Source organism: Elgaria multicarinata, chromosome 10, assembly GCF_023053635.1.
Source record: "Elgaria multicarinata webbii isolate HBS135686 ecotype San Diego chromosome 10, rElgMul1.1.pri, whole genome shotgun sequence".
NCBI classification, from domain to species: domain Eukaryota; kingdom Metazoa; phylum Chordata; class Lepidosauria; order Squamata; family Anguidae; genus Elgaria; species Elgaria multicarinata.
Window position 1 is genome coordinate 29,716,346 of NC_086180.1, and position 18,192 is coordinate 29,734,537.

Below are 18,192 nucleotides of genomic sequence, written 5' to 3' on the forward strand. Positions count from 1 at the left end.
ATATCTGCGCCATATGGGTTTGTTACATTTATATCCTACCTTTGCCTCCAAGGAGCCAAAGGCAGTGTACAAATCCTCCTTTGTACACTTTGTTAGACTGGGTGATTGACCCAAGGTTACCCTGTGGGTCTCATGGTCAAGTGGGTCTTTAATCCAGGTTTCCCCACTCCCTCTCCAGCACTCTAATCACCACACCACACTGGCTTTCAAAGTCAGTGACTTGAAGATCTGTCCAAGTGTTGATTCAAGCTCTATTGTGTTCAGTGGGACTTATTCCCCTACCCCAGTGTGTATACATCCGTCTGCAGCCTAAGAATCCTAATTCTGTGGCACCCCGGCTGTGGAACGAGCTCCCTAAGGAGGTTCGCTTGGCACCTACATTATATGCTTTTAGACGCCAGGTGAAGACCTTTTTATTCTCCCAGCATTTTAACAGTCTATAAATAAATTTTAACTTGGTGTTTTAAATTTGTAATTTTGCATTGCTGCTGTTTTTATCTGGCTGAGCTTTTATATTGTGTTTTATATTATGGTTTTATACTGTTGTTTTATACTTTGAATGTTTTTAATTTTTGTGAACTGCCCAGAGAGCTCCGGCTATTGGGTGGTATAGAAATGTAATAAATAAATAAATAAATAAATAAGGTCAAACATGAAAGCTGAAATATGCTACAGTTGAATTAAATTTTATATAAAAACTGATGGATCCGGGCGTATCAGAACATGTGTGCTAAGTTTAGCCTTGCCATGTGTCTCAGGAGAAGAGAGGAGTTGGAAATGGAGGCTCTGTGAGCATCTTCTGGCATTACTTCTTCCTCTACTGATGCGTGGAGGTCATGAAGTTGGCATCCACATGCTATCCAATTCCTGCGAAGTGAGACTCAAGCGCATTGCTGTGGTCAGTGAGGAAAATGGCAATTTTGCTCATTTACACCATGTTCCCACATCAGTTTCTTGCTTGGATATGAAAACCCCAAAAGAATAAACAATCCATCCACTCTAAAACCAACCAGGCAACAAACAATGCTATTTAAATTCTAGCCAGTTTGCCTTTCTACTTCTAAGTTTGTTTTTTGCTGCTTGTAGCTTTCTTTTTTCTTCCTCAAATCTTCAGGAGAGTGGATGTTAGGGCTTCATTACAATGCGCAAAATGCAACTCGGGGGCTCACATGTTTGATGGTGACCTAATTACCAACTTTGGTTTTGAACAAAATGTAAACAAGAAGCAACAAAGTCCCTGCATTGTTTCAATGCTTCATCATGAAAAATAGGCAAGGGAGGGGATTGTACAGGGCGTGTAAGGACACCGCACTTTCTTCTTGTCCATGCCTGCCACCTGTTGGTCACAAGCAGCCACAGGAATATCGAGAATCCTGAAAGGAGAGACGGTCGATTTAGAAGGGTCCAAGTAGTGGTAAGGAAGCGCTTGTTTTCATTTAGAATATCTACTCTTGCAACGTGTACAATTTGCCTGAGATACCTACTTCTTAATATGCTGAGCTGGGATTGCAGTGCAGGTCTCCTAGATGATCCAAAGTCCAACCTGATTTCTAGTGTGGCATCTTTCCTCTCTTAAGACCAGGTTACCCACTCACTGAACCAGGAAGGTTTGGTGCATGATGGACCAGCAGGCACATGTACACACACACCCCATATGCAATGTAGGCAGTACATCCATACACCAGCTTTGTGTTATCATTCTCCCCCCTACTTTTTCTTTGTTTCTTTCCCCCCCAAATATTTTTATTCAATTTTCATATAGAAAATTGATACAAAATATATTGTTTCATTATAAACACATAAACCGATGAACATAACAACAGAATAATCACTGTGTATGTTGTGTAAATTCACCTGGAGTGAACCCCAGTATGTCCATTTCCTCCCCCGCCTGCCCCACACTCTGTTTTCCCTCCCACAGCTCCAGCACCACCTAACTTCAGGTAAACATCGCTTAAGTGCACTTTAACACCATAGGTCAGTTTCAAATGACACTGACCAGTTAAACCCAGCCAAGTCCTTTCGACTGCCCCCCTAGCTGCATCACCAATAGGGGAGGGGCTACAGGCACAAAGCACATTTGGGAGCAAGAAAACAAAGCACATGGCAATGGCGGCGGCTGAGTAATTTCAGCTGCAATTCTCCTTCTGACCACTGCATAGAAGTATATAAGCTATTGTCTTGCCTCAGCACCATGTGACTCTTATTCAGCAGCTTGAGCGCCAGGAGGTCACCTTATTCTCAAGAATAAAAGTTGTTAGCCCAACGCTTCGTCTGTGATCTTTCGCAAGTGTTGCACTTCTAAAACCAGCATATTTTTGCAACATGTACACTGCATTCCTATAACTTAATGTTTAAATTTAATTGCAGGATTCAAAGTTTATGTAAAAATTAAAACACATTCATTTGTAAATCATTATTCATTATGTTCATTCCTTTATGCCAAGACATCTTTCCAACAGTATCCATGTGAATATGGAATTTCTGTATTATTTGAATTGAATTAGTATTTGAATTTGTGTGTTTTGTAGGTAAAGGGTGGAGGATAGCCTATATTGATTTTCTCTATGCACAGATGTATGCACTCACTGCTTGCTCTCAAGAAACCAATACTCTTGGGATCCACAGATATCAAGCCTTCCCCCAACTTGGTGCCTTCTAAATTCGTTAGACTATGGGCTTCTTTAAACGAGCGATTTATAGCACACTCGTGACTACCCACTCACAGGCATTTGCAGGTCATTTTGACAATGTCGTGAGCTTCCTGCATGTCTCCCACTCCTTTCCCCCATTATTCCTTTTTTTTTAAAAAAAAACTTGGATATCCTGATTCTTCTGAAACATCTTGGGATTTCCTGCTGTGTGCAGCTGATGCTGTGGTACAAAACACCCACTAGAGGGTACTGTCCCATTCAAGTATATGAGCAGGGAAGTATTCAATTATAGGCCACGTGGTCGCCCTTCTCCTCCCATGTAATTCAGCTCATTACAATTGTGGAACGGAAGAAGGAAATGAAGCACTGGTAAGCAAACATGATTTCCTATTAATCTAAAGAAGCGCTATTACTCCCAGACTGCTGCATGGCTGACTGGGGCATGCTGGGAGTTGTAGCCTAACAAATGTGGAAGACAGCAGGTTGGGGAAGGCAGGAATATAGCAACACTCTCTGAAAGTGGCTGGTAGCCATGTTTCGACGTCTGTTCCGAGTTCCTTTTCCCTGCTCCACTTCTGTGCTCCTGCTGCCCTTTGATCTTTATTAATTCTTTATCAGATTTTATTCATCTGTGGTGCTGGAAAGTGACCTCTGTACAAAGAAGTGACAGTTGTAAAAAATACTCACAGGGTGAGGTCGTGTGTTGCCTCAGCTGTGTCCCTTTCCCAACTGCTTCTCCTGAATTCTCAGTGGGTTCTTTCATTCTGTTGGGGAGGCTCAAGACCCTTGGTCCCATTAGAAACTGGGGGGAGGTATGATGTCAGTGGGGCAGCGAATCCACTTCAGGTTTCAGTCAGAACTCTAAAGGAGCTATCTAGCACCTTGGAGAACTTCTTTAGTGTTCTGACTGAAACCCAGAGTGGATTTGCTGCTCCACTGACATTGGAAGCACCAGCCTCCACTGCTGGGCCCCCTTATTTCCATCTTGATTGACCAATATTGTCAGGTCTTCTTTTCATCTTTTCCACTCATCTTTTCTTGTTCTTTTATAGCAGGGTTGGGACAACCTGTAGGCCATAATTTGGCCTACAACTCCCATGATCCCTCACCATTGGCTATGCTAACTAGGGCTGATGGGACTTGAAGGCCCAAATAGCTGGAGGTTGTCCACCCCTGTTCTGCAGAATCGTAGAGTAGGAGGGAGGGGCCCTGTAGGCCACCTAGTCCAACCCTCTTGCTCAGTGCAAGAAATCCAGAAATAAGTCTCTGCTTGAAGGCCACCAGACAAGAAGAGCCATCACCCACCTACGTAAATGGTTCCATCGTTGAACGGCTCTCACATGAAGATGTTTCTCTGAACCTTCAACCGAAATCTACCTTCCTGTAACTTAAGCCCATTTGATCTAGTTCTGCCATCAGGGACAGCAGAGAACAAGTCTTTCTTTGCCCTCTTCTATGCAAGAGCCTTTCACACCAAGGAGGACCTCTCAGTTATGGAGTCAATGAGACACCTATTGCATCACGTTTTTCTACAGTAACTTTATGACATCTTCTAAATGTCAGGGTTAGATGCTGGTTTCCAATGGCAGGAAGATGGTGTGACTTCTACAGAATGGCTAGTACATGTGAATAACTCAGTTGCCACATGCACATGTTTGCTTGTGAAGTTGATGCTTGGTTTCATAAGGCTTGTTGATTTTGGCTTGACATATCTACTGTTTTATGCTTTTATTAACCAAGTTAACCTATGATTTTAATTAACCTATGATTTCTTGCAGTGCAATTAGTTAACTGTGAATTTGTTTAACCTATGATTAATCTACATTTGCTGCATTTGGATATCACGTAACAACCCATGATTAACCCGATTAGAGGTTGAATTTTCAAAAAGGCTGCGGAACGTGCCCAGCATGTGCTGCAGCAAACTGTGGGTTAATTAACCCATGATTTGCTGCTGTTGCATGGAATAGCCCCAGAGTCTTATTAAAGTCAGCAAGTACTAATGCATCTCTACCGCCACCTAGGGGAAGGGAAAAAAACATACAATCTTGTCTACAACATCACATTTGGGTTAGGGGAGGGATGGGAACCTGTGGCTCTCTTTGTGTTGTTGGACTCCAGCTCCCATTATCTCCAGCCAGCATGGCCATAGGCCATGTTAGCTGGGGCCAATTGGAGCTGGAGTCCAGCAACACATGGAGGTATGATGGCAGTTGTGCAACAACATTGAGAGCAAGGCTGAACATACTTCAGGGTTGTGGGATCTACTTTGCTTTTTATTAGAACCCAGAGGCCCTCCAACCAGAAACATGCAAACAGAACTGGCCCTACCATTAGGCAAAGTGAGTGGCTGCCTCATGCAGCAGGTAAGGGGAGGGATGGCAATGTGTTGTAGGACATAGAGTTGGATGTGTGTGCATGTGTGTGTGTATCTTCTTGTTCTTCGCATCTACAAATCTTCATCTTATATCTTCAGAGAAGACTGAGGGGAGACATGATAGCAGCTTTCGAGTACTTGAAAGGTTGGCCTAATCTACACCAAGCAGGATATTGCACTATGAAAGTGGTATATGGTATGTGTCAATGGCCCCCAACAGTTGTCAGTGCACTTCAATACCACTATAAAGCAGTAGTGTGGCTCCTGCTTTTTGTATACAACTTTCATAGTGCAATATCCTGCTTGGTGTAGATTAGGCCGTTGTCACACAGAGGAAGACCAGAATCTCTTCCCCATCATCCCAGAGTGCAGGACACGGAATAATGGGCTCAAGTTACAGGAAGTCAGATTCCAGCTGGACATCAGGAAAAACTTCCTGACTGTTAGAGCAGTACAACAATGGAACCAATGACCTAGGGAGGTCGTGGGCTCTCCCACACTAGGGGCATTCAAGATTCAGCTGGATGGCCATCTGTCAGGTATGCTTTAAGGTAGATTCCTGCACTGAGCAGGGGGTTGGACTCGATAGCCTTATAGGCCCCTTCCAACTCTAATATTCTATGATTCTATGATCTGTGTTACCAGGGATTTGAAAACTGGACTGTGGGGCAGAGCTGCACAAAAACCAAGTAAAAGGTAGCCAATACTGGGGCTGTGCACAGACCCCCTGATCTGCTCCGGATCCTGATCCGCAACTTCCAGATCAGGTCCGCTCCACGTCGATCTGCCTATGGTCTGCTCCGCTTAGCTGCGGAGCTCCGGATCCAAATCGGAGCTCCATTCCCCCCCCCCTAGACTTGAATTGAAATCCAAAAGCCTATAACTTTTTTCTGTTAACATTAGAAACCTAAAAATCAGCACCATGAGAGCTTATCCATGTATCCACATTCATGCCCAGTTGGAAGGAAATCTGAGCCTCCACTGATTTGGGGGGAATTTTTGAAAATCAGAAATGGGATTTACTCTGACATTTTTACAGATGCAAACTTGAAAGTGGGCACCCTCACACATGCCACCAAGTTCCACATTCATGGCAAGTTTCAAGCAAAACCAATTTAACTAGGGCTGTGCACGGACGGGTCTGTTCCATCCCACGTTGATCCACCTATGGCCTGCTCCACTCCACTGCGGAGCTCCGGATCCGGATTGGAGCTCCGTTTCCCCTCAGGGCAATCGGAGCCAGATCTTCATCTCAGGTGAAACACTTTAAAAATGCACTCACACAAAAAAAAATCTTAAACAGGGTGAGCACGCAATGTAGCTGCCTTTTATCACAAGGAAGGATACCCTGAGTCAAAGCAAGACACGCACAAACCATCCCTGTGGGGCGGGCACAGAGGAGGACAGGCAGCATGCCCCTGTAGCACTGGGAGCAAGCATGCCAGAGGCTTGTGGGGTTGAACCACAAAGCCCATCATCTAGTACATCTACCAGGCACCAGGAGGGCAGAGAGGCAGGCAGAGATGTGTGATATTTGTAAATTGCCCAGAGAGCTTCGGCTATTGGCTGGTATAGAAATGCAACAAATAAATAAATACATAAATATATCTATGGGGAGGTAAGTCCCAGCCGATACCCCACAACAACAGCACCCAGGCGGAGGCGAGAAGGCAGGCATGCAGCAGACATTTCTGGGGGCACAAGTAAGTGAGCCAAGGATTGCTTCAAACCATTCCTGTGAGGCGGGAACAGCACAAAGAGATGCCTTTTCTTTTGCATCCCATAATTAATAGGGGGCTAGGAGGATAAGAGTAAAGCTTTGTGATCCTTGCTTCAGAGTTGATTGACTGCACTGTGATCACAGCCATTATTAAACAACAACAACAACAACAACAATAACATCAATAATAGCAGTACTAATATTAATAATAATATTATTAATAATAATCACAACAACAATAAGAAGTTGAACCACAATTAAAGCCTGTCTGACTTCACTGAAGAGGGAAAGCCAGGAGAGCTTGGGATATGCGGTGATATATAAAATAAATAAATAAATAAATAAATAAATACAGGAGGGGTGGAATTAAAAGCAGCAATGTTGCTGAATCACAACAAAGAGAAGAATTTAAAAAAGGCTATGTCTGTCTTTTACCAGTAAGAGGAAAGTGGACATGCCCAGGGGGAGGGGGAACTGTTGTGCCAATTTGACTGGTCCTGTCTAGGTACCAATCTTTGAGAAGCTGCATCACTCTTCAACTCGTGGTGCTCCTTCGCTTCTCCAATGGCTATACTTTGGAGGGTTCTGATGACCCTCCAAAGGCAGGAGTGTGCACTGGGCATGCCCACATGCCCTATGGACATCATCCCCTTGCACCACATCTATTCAGTTGTCCACCAAGGTTAGGGTGGGTAGCAGTGCTGTGTTTTCTATCTGTTTTTTATTTACTTAGTATATGATTTAAGGTTGTGTTTGTGTGTTTGGTGGGGCTACTGTTTCAAAAAACACTGGGAAAAGTCCATTCAGACAAAGAAAGAAAAGTTACCTATTATCTCAAGTTACTAAGTATCCCATTTTGCTTATTCCCCCCCTCCAACATTGGGATTGGAGGATGCTTCATCAGGTGATCACGACTGGAAGTTGAATCTGCCTCTCATCCCCTCAAAAAAGCCTTACCCCCTCCCGCTTTTAGCCATTCTAAACAAATTAATAGCAAGCAAACCGCAGGACGAAAAAGTCTGAACATCTCCACAAAATGACCCCCAACCACCACCACTCTCTAAGCACAGTAAGTTTCAGGGATGTGGGTTTCAAAACAAAAAAGTTACACACTAATCTTTTCCACAATGCAATCCTATGGGGAAAATATCCAAAATGGCGGGTGGAGCGCTCTGCGAAAAGCAGATAGATTTGCTTGTGGTCGCTTCTCTTTGCTATGCTTTACTACCCCCCGACTCGCTTCTCCTCCACCTATAATGGAGGCGAAGTCCCCCGACTCGCTATCGCTTCTAAGAACTGAAGAGAAGCACATCACAGCCCTAACCAATACCCATATTTTCTAAGTGCAGAACACTGAGGCCAAAAGAGAGGGGATTGATACAAGGGTAAGCCATAGCAGATAATTTTGTTTTTGTTTTTTTCTTGCAATTTTTGAACTCTCAGGTGTCAGAAACATTTGGAGATCTATTACAAATCATACAGAAATCTACTGTAGTTCCCTATCTCCCTTCTGCCCACTTTGGATGTAGATGGACACAGGTTCCTTCACACCTAGGTTAGGGTGTATTTTTCTTTCTCCCAAATGATTAAGTGCGTTCCCTTGATTAATCAGATAAGATAAAGTAGAAAAAACTTCAGGCTAGAATTAAGGGAAAGGCTCTGAAGATCACTTCCCTTTCCATGTCCTGCTGAAGTATAAGAATCAGTCTGCAAACAACATAAGAACATAAGAAGAGTCATGCTGGATCAGACCAAGGGTCCGCACTCTGTTCACACTGTGGCCAACCAGCTGCCCATGGGAAACAAGCAGGACACGAGGGCAACAGATCCACCTGCTCATGCTCCCCAGCAACTGATGTACATAGGTATACTGCTTCTGATACTGGAGGTAGCTTATAGCCATCAGGACTAGTAGCCATCAACAGCCTGATCTTCCACAAATTTGTTCAATCTCCTTTTAAAGCCATTCAAATTGGTGGCCATCACTATGTCTCATGGGAGTGAATTCTATAGTTTAGCTATGTATCATATGAAGAAGTACTTCCTTTTATCTGTCCTGAATCTCTCATTGATCAGCTTCATGGGATGACTCCGGGTTCTAGTATTTTGAGAGAGGGAGAAAAATGTCTTCCTATATTCTTTCTCCACACCACGGATAATTTTGTACACCTCTATCATGTCTCCCATTACTCACTTTTTTTTAAAAAAAACACACACAACAACAACAACAACAATGCTAGACAATCCCAGATGTTGTAATTGTTCCTCTTAGGAGAGATGTTCCAGGCCCTTGGTCATTTTAGTTGACCTTTTCTGCACCTTTCCCCAAATGTCCTTTTTGAGGGGCGGTGACCAGAGCTGTACACAGTATTCTATGTGTGGTCACACTCTAGATCTGTATAAGGGGAGAATAATATTGGCAGTTTTCAGTTCCTTTCCTAATTACGCCTAACATGGAGTTTGCCTTTTTCACAGCAGCCGCTTACTTGCTTGACATTTTCATTGAACAAGGCATGGAAGAGAGAGAACTGAAAAGGACCTATGACAAAAAAAATAACCATACAATACTTTGGAAACTCTTATTTGTGGATGCTTCTTTTGCTTGTCTGGTGAAGCTAACATGGTGTGCCTATGTGGGTGGATGGGGAAAATTCTCTGCATTATATAAATGGTTCCCTCGAGTCACATGTTGGCTAAGGGCTTTTGAGGGTAGTTTTAACTAGAAATACTGGCTACATGTCCTGTGGGCTTGGCATCTTTTACTGTTTAAGTAGGCAGCGTTTTTCCAGGCAATCATATGGGGGCGGAGGGGCGCTCGTGGGACAGTGATACAAAAGCACGCTGTTTCCAGAGGGAAGCGAGCAGCGTGCCAATCTCCCATTGCTTGTTGCCACGGTTTGGGGGTTATCTCCTTTCTCTCTTTCTTTTGTAAAGCTAAGCTAGTGCTGATGAAAGACTTTGGCCTGAGAGCATGGGAAGCACAAGGCTTTGGCAGATGATTCTAAGGATTGTGTGCAATGCAGACAAACAACAGCCTAAAGAGGTCTTAAGAGAATTTGCACACATGGTCAGAATAACAACATTGGGTCACCTTGGAAAAGCATGATTTTTCAAAAATGCCCTTATTTAAAATAAACTTAGCATTACAAATGTAAGGACAATAAAAGAGCCCCACTCAGTGGAGGCTGATGGCTTCGATGCCAGTGGAGTGGTGAATCCGCTCTGGGTTTCAGTCAGAACTCTAAACTGGCTCTCCAAGGTTGTAAGCACTAGAACAGACAAGGTGAAAAGTACCTTAGAGTGGACCAAAGATCCGTTTAATCTAGTAATCTGCTTTTCAGTGGCCAGGCAGTTCGCCAGCACGGCACAGAGGCAATAGACCTCTCCTGCTGCTGTCCTCCAGTAACTGCTATGCAGTGGCATACCACTTCTGGCTATGGTATCAGCACCTGGCCCATACTGGTGAGGCTGGCCCTGGTCTCCAGTTACATTTACTCATTTATTTTTGGCCCAGTGCTCCTCCAAATAGGACCAACCAGATGAATCTAGCTACTATTTTATTTTCCCACAAAGCCCCTGATGGCATAGCTGCTAGGTAAGCCTGCTAGAACCCACCAACAGAGGAGAGGAGCCCACCAGAGTACATATCGGTCAAATCCCACTTAAATCTGACATCAGCCCTGGATTTGAATGCTTTGTTTCGAAAGCAGACAAGGCAGTCATCAGCCTGAGCATATAACAGGACTGAGATTTTGTTTTGAGCTTCTATGTCTCATGCAGAACCAATGGACTGCGTATGCTCACCAAATTTATTTTTAACGTGGTTAGCATTATGTCACCCTTTCTAGTTGTTACGGAGAAGGCAGACCCCACTCCATGATAGATTGACAGCATCTTTCCTTTAGAGTGTCATCAGACAAGCACTTTATCACACACTCGTTACTGGACACTCACAGTTTTACACAGGTCCTTTTGAAGCTGCCGTCTGCCACCCATGCGTCTCCCACTCCTACCGCTCTATTTTCTGCGACAAAAATAAGACCCGGTAAATCCGTTGGGTTTTCTTCAAGCAAAACTTGCTGCCGTTTCCTGCTGTGTGCAGGAAAAGCAGCGCGATAAAAATGTGCACTGAAGGGGCCATGTGGTCGTTGCTGCTTCCTCTTTCTTCGACCTTGTGAAGAAAGAGGAAGCTGCTTGTCCCTATTGTGGGAAGGAAATGCGACGCTCTAAGAGTTTGAAGGACTTTTGTGCATCTGAAACATGCCGTGTGCATGTAAGGTGTAATTGAGTCTAGGGCTGTGCTCTGCTTTGATTTGGATCCCCGAATCGGGAGCGGAGCGACCCGATCTGCATCTGCTAAGGGCAGATCTGAATCAGATCTGGGGAGCTGTGGATCAAGGCAAAGTGGATCGCTCCGCTGCGGATTGCTTCACCTCAATCTGGCGCTCCGAATGCATGTAAGTGGGGGGGGGGGAGAGGAGGAGGGCTTACCTGGCGGTAGTGGCGCAATCTGTGCGGTGACAGCAGCAGAGCCAGGTAAGGGGGGAGGGGGCTTACCTGCCTCCATTGCGGTCTGGTGGTGGCTTCAGCTGAGGCCAAGGCCTCAAAGTGGAAGCAGGCCGTGGCCTGCTTCCAGCTTGAGGCCTGAGCCTCAGTTGAAGGTGCTGCTGGACTGTGATGGACACAGGTAAGTGGGGGGAGGGGGCTTACCTGGCTCCCCCACCTGCCGCCACCACAGTCTGTGCGGCGACGGACGGTGGAGCCAGGTAAGGAGGGAGGGGGGCTTATTCAGCCCCCCATTTTGTCCCCCCTTCCCCACTTACCCACCACGGAGGCAATTAAGTGGGGAAGGGGGTGCAAAATGGGGGCCGAATCTCGATCAAACCCTTTGGATCTCGCTCTGGTTCCGGATTGGGTCCCGAAGTTTCGGATCGGGCCCTGAAGTGGTTCAGGGGGCTGGTGCACAGCCCTAATTGAGTCACGCTATGTGGTGCATTATGATGCCGTGTTTCCCAAAACACAAATGCCCTTCAAACATTAGAGGTGGTCAAGTCATTTGCTGTAATGTGGTCCTCCTCAATTTAAGAGATTAGAATGAAATTTATAGTGCAATTCTCAAATAGAAGTGTCATGGTATTCAATGGGAATATATATCCCAGGTAGGTATGTTTAGGATTGCAGCCTATCAATGCAACCCTATGCACCTGTAGCCAGAAGTCAATCCAACCGATTTAAACAGAGCTTACCTTGAAAGTAAATGTGCATAGCATTGAAAAGCCTAACAGCACAACCCTATGTAAATCCCATTGACTTCAATATGGTTTGCTCCCAAGTAAATGTGCATAAGATTACATGCTAACAGTGAAATCCTAAACATGTTGACTCAGAGATAAGGATGTACACCTTATTAAGTTTGTTTAAGAGTGACGCCTGTTGCTGCATTCCCAAGCACACATACTAGAGAGTAAACCTCATTGAATATAGTGGATGTATTTCTTGGCTCGCATGGTATCCTGCTGCATGTGTTACAAGCAAGCTGGTAAAAGTTTTAGAGTTATGGGAAGTGAGAAGTATTAGGAAATGACAGCTAGGCCTAGACAGTTGCCAAAACCTTGCCCAACAAAAGTTGTTTGTCTTCAAAATTCACGGAAATGTTTTGCCTTGAATACAAAGTCACACCCTTACTTGAATTTGGGGCTTGGCAGCAGGGAGTGTTCCTTTGTTTTCAAATTGCAAAAGCGTTTGTGGTCTATACTGGCCATAGTGCAACAATAACCCCCAAGCAATAACACCCACACCATTTTGCCCAGGGGTGTGTAGGAAGAAGGTACACCCTTCCTATGGCAGGGTCTCCCCCAACCTAGCGACTCTAGTGTTGGACTTCAGTCCCCATCATCCCCATCCAGCACAGCCATTTGCATGCTAGCTGGGGCTGATGGGATTTGTATTCCAACACATTTGGAGGGCACCAGGTTGGGGAAGGCTGCTATAGCATGTAAATTAGGGGTGGAAAACTTGTGGCCTTCCAGCTGTTTTGGCTCACAGTTCCCATCAGCCACAGCTGCTATAGCCAATGGTGAGAGATTATGGGATTTGTAGGCCAAAACATTCTGGAGGCCTACAGATTTTCTTCCCCTGATGATTTCCACCCTCCCCAATGCATTGTGGCTTCTCACTGTATAATAAAGGTTGGCAAAACAGCTTTTTGACATGTTCAGCTGGTTTGTTTTTTTAAAAAAACCAAACACCTTTTTGATTAACCTGTTACTGGTCCACCCCTCTCTTAGAGCTTTTCTACATAACGCTGTTAATCCACTGTATCTACTTTTAGTTTTGTTGCAGAATTAAGATCTGAGCACAATGGTGTTTCCTTTCCTGCTTTTTTGCTACTTAAGCTCAGTGGTGCAGCAGAATAGCACAAATACACAAATGAAAAAAGCAGTTCCTTTCTCTTTACAATTAAACACATCATTTCCGCTGCTATAAAAAAAACTTGCTGAAAGCTGGTTCATTCTGAACACTTGATTCATTCTACTTCCTGACTCCTAGCTGAGCAGAGCAGAGGAGCTGCCCCAGCTGAACTAGAAGCTAGAAAAGGAAGCCAGCTCCTGGACTTTGTCAGGGGGAGGGTAGTGGAAGAGGAGACCAAAGCAGGAGGAGAGAGGCCTCAAGTATATCCAGGAGGCTGCCAATTCAAAGAGACCGTGTGCTCCTGAGAGCTGAGTCAAGGGACGTGTCCTGAGAGCTGCTGCTGTGCCTGAGGGGCCTGAAGGGGTGTGGCCTGATTGCTGATAGCAGCTGAGTGGGCCTCATTCTGCTTCCTGACTCTGAGCTGAGCAGAACAGAGAAGAGGAGATGCCCCAGCTGAACTAAAAGCTAGAAAAGGAAGCCAGCTCCTAGAGATTGAGCGTCCAGAGCGAGTGAACATGGAGGGCAAACAAGAGTTTGTAAAAAAAAAAAAAATCTTTGAGTACAAGGAGACCCAGTGATAAGTGTAGGATACAAGTGAGTTAAGCAACTGGACAAGAAAAGGTAAGTGAACTTACTTATCTAAAGGTAAGTGAACTTACTTATCTAACTATTTAATTACCTGAGGTAATCATTTATAACCTAAATTTCATAAACAGCTTCTGAAGCCAAAACAAGGCTACAGCAAAAGGAGCTAAATCACAGAGGAGTAACCACTTACAAACTTACAGTAATAATAATAAGTAACAAACTTACAGTAGAGAGCTAAGCGACCACAAGCGAATTGATCTGCTTTTTGCTAAGTGCTCCACCTGCCATTTTGGATATTTTTCCCCATAGGATTGCAATATGGAAAAGATTAGCGTATAACATTTTTGTTTTGAAACCCAAATCCCTGAAACTTACTGTGCTTAGAGAGTGGTGGTTGGGGGTCATTTGTGGAGATTAGGGGTGTGCACGGACCCCCCAATCCGCTTCGTGGCCCGATCCTCTTCGCGCCGCTCTCTGCGGAGCGAGATCCGGCTTCGCTGCTGTCACTATATCGGTGCCGCCGCCGCCGCCAGAGAAACCACCCACCCACCCCGCCCCCTTACCTTCCTCCGTCGCGGGATTCAATTGAGGCCCCGGTTGAAGCCAGAAGAGGCCTCGGCCTTCACTTCCAGCTTCAACCGGGACCTCAATTGAAGCCGGCGACGGAGGAAGGTAAGCGTCCCTCCTCCCTGCTCCCTTACCTGGCGCTGCCACCGCCAGGTAGGCCAGACTCCTGCCCCGGCCCCCGGCCCAGCCACTGCCCCCTTACCTTCCTCCGTCGCGGGATTCAATTGAGGCCCCGGTTGAAGCCGGAAGAGGCCTTGGCCTTCACTTCCAGCTTCAACCGGGGCCTCAATTGAAGCCGGCGATGGAGGAAGGTAAGCGTCCCTCCTCCCTGCTCCCTTACCTGGTGCTGCTGCTGCCGCCGCCGCCGCATGGATGGTGGCGCCGGCAGCGCCAAATTAGTCCCCCTCCCCCTCACTTACCTTCAGGCGAAGCTCCGGATTGAGACGATCCTCTTCGCCTCGATCCGCTGGCCCCCCAATCCTCTTCGCCTCCGCCTTAAGGGTAGGCGAAGCCCCCCGCTCCGCTCCTGCTTCTCCGGTTCGAGGAGAAGCGGCGTACATCCCTAGTGAAGATGTTCAGACTTTTTCATCCTGTGGTTTGCTTGCTATTAATTTGTTTAGAATGGCTAAAAGCAGGAGGGGGTAAGGTTTTTTTTGAAGCGATGAGAGGCAGATTCAACTCCCAATCATGATGAAGCATCCTCCAATCCCAATGTTGGAGGGGGGAATAAGCAAAACGGGATACTTTGTAACTTGGGATACTGGGTAACTTTTCTTTCTTTGTCTGAACGGACTTTTTTCAGTGTTTTTTGAAACAGTAGCCCCACCAAACACACAAACACAACCTCAAATCATATACAAAGTAAATAAATAACAGATAGGAAACACAGCACTGCTACCCACCCTAACCTTTGTGAACAACTGAATAGATGTGGTGGAAGGGGATGATGTCCATAGGGCATGTGGGCGTGCCCAGTGCACACTGCCCTACCTTGAGGAGGTCATCAGAACCCTCCAAAGGGTAGCCAGTGGAGGCTATGCCTGTCACGAGTTGAAGTGTGCGGTAGCTTCTGAAAGACTGGTATCTAGATGGGACCAGTCAAATTGGCACAACAATTCCCCACCCACTGGGCATGTCCACTTTCCTCTTACTGGTAAAAGACAGACATAGCCTCTTTTAAAAAAATTCTTGTTGTTGTGATTCAGCAACACTGCTGCTTTTAATGCGAGACCACATTACGCCAGTCCTTTTACAACTTCACTGGCTGCCAGTCCAGGTCTGGGCCCAATTCAAAGTGCTGGTAAGCCCTAAACAGTTTGGGGGCAGGTTACTTGAAGGAATGCCTCCTCCCATATGTACCTGCCCGGACCTTAAGATCATCCACAGGGGCCCTTCTCCGTGATCTGCTGCCAAAGGAAGTGACGCAGGTGACTACTAGGAGGACTTTCTCCGCTGTGGCACCCTGGCTGTGGAATGAGCTCCCCAGAGAGGTCTGCCTTGTGCCTACACTGTACTCCTTTCGTCGCCAGCTGAAGACCTTTTTATTCACTCAGTATTTTAACACTTAATTTTAACTTAAATTTAAATTTTAGTCTTCTAATTCCGTATTTTAATCTTATATCAATTTCTGCTGCGTGGTTTTATCCTGATTGTGGTTTTTGAACTGTATTTTGTATTTGTGTTTTTAGACTGTTGGTTGTTTTATTATGGTTTTAATTTTTGTGAACCACTCAGAGAGCTTTGACTATTGGGCGGTATAAAAATGTAATAAATAAATAAATAAATAAATTCCATCCCTCCTGTGTTTATTTATTTATTTATTAAATTTATATACCACCCCATAGCCCAAGCTCTCCTGGATTTCCCTCTTCAGTGAAGTCAGGCAGGCTTTCATTGTGGTTCAACTTCTTATTGTTGTTGTGATTATTATTAATAATATTATTATTAATATTAGTACTGCTATTATTAACGTTATTGTTGTTGTTGCTGTTGTTGTTGTTGTTTAATAATGGCTGTGATCACAGTGCAGTCAATCAACTCTGAAGCAAGGATCACAAAACTTTACTCTCATCCTCCTAGCCCCCTATTAATTATGGGATGCAAAAGAAAAGGCATCTCTTTGTGCTGTTCCCGCCTCACAGGGACGGTTTGAAGCAATCCTTGGCTCACTTACTTGTGCCCCCAGAAATGTCTGCTGCATGCCTGCCTTCCCGCCTCCGCCTGGGTGCTATTGTTGTGGGGTATCGGCTGGGACTTACCTCCTCATAGATATATTTATGTATTTATTTATTTGTTGCATTTCTATACCAGCCAATAGCCGAAGCTCTCTGGGCAATTTACAAATATCACACATCTCTGCCTGCCTCTCTGCCCTCCTGGTGCCTGGTAGATGTACTAGATGATGGGCTTTGTGGTTCAACCCCACAAGCTTCTGGCATGCTTGCTCCCAGTGCTACAGGGACATGCTGCCTGTCCAACTCTGTGCCCTCCCCACATGGTTTGTACGTGTCTTGCTTTGACTTAGGGTATCCTTTCTTGTGATAAAAGGCAGCTACATTGCGTGCTCACCCTGTTTAAGATTTTTTTTTGTGTGAGTGCATTTTTAAAGTGTTTCACCTGAGATGAAGATCTGGCTCCGATTGCCTTGAGGGGAAACGGAGCTCCAATCCGGATCCGGAGCTCCGCAGTGGAGTGGAGCAGGCCATAGGTGGATCAACGTGGGATGGAATAGACCCGTCCGTGCACAGCCCTAGTTAAATCTTCTGAAGGAAATTAATCTGAACATGTTTTTGATTGTCCCAGTGTAGAAGGCAAGATAATAGGCCATGAGTTCAGGATAGAAAATGACAGCCAATCAAAGAGACTAAAGTGCAACAGGAAAAAAGGGACACGGCAGAGACATCTGGGGAGGGATACTGTGTATAGGTGTTTCTTTGCAAATGCAAGAAGCCTCCAAGTCAAAATGGAAGAATAGTGGGCATTACAGAAACGTGGTGGAATGGAGAGAACCAGTGGGATACAGTCATCCCTGGATACAAACTTTACAGGAAGGACAGGGAAGGGAATGCTGGGGCGGTGCTGCTCTCTGCGTCAAAGAGGGCATTGTGTCAAGTAGACGAGATCATCTAAACAGGGAGGACTCTTCCACAGAAGTGCTGTGGGTGACAATGCATGGCCTCAAAACTAATGCAGTGCTAGGAACGTGCTATTGTCCCCCAGACCAAAATGCTCAGAGTCACCTTGAGATGGCGAATGAAATCAAGGAAGCCTCCAAATGAGGAAGTGTTGTAATAATGGGTGACTTCAATTATCCTCACATTGACTGGATAGATTCAGATTCCAGTCATGACAAAGAGGTTAAATTTCTCCATGTCCTAAATGACTGTGGCATGGAACAGTTGGCCATGGAACCGACCAGAGGAGAGGCAACCCGGGACTTCATCCTAAGTGGTGCTGCCCAGGGCCTAATACGAGATGTAAATATTGTTGAACTAATCGGTAACAGTGACCACAGTGCTATCAGATTCAATATATACTTAAGTGGGAAATTGTCTAGGAAATCCAACACATTCACACTCGACTGTAAAAGAGGAAACTTCTTTAAAATGAGGGAACTAGTGAAAAGAAAGTTGAAAGGGGGAATCAAGAGGGTTAAATCCTTGGAAAATGCATGGAGCTTACTCAAAAGCACAATAATAGAAACTCATCTAAAATATATTCCACAGGTTAGGTAGCACCAAGTCCAAGAGGTCACCAGCATGGTTAACAAGCAGTGTCAGAGAAGCTATTGTAGAAAAGAGGGCTTCCTTAAAAAAATGGAAGTCTTGGCCAAGTGAGGAAAACAAAAGGGAGCACAAGCTGGCACAAAGGAGATG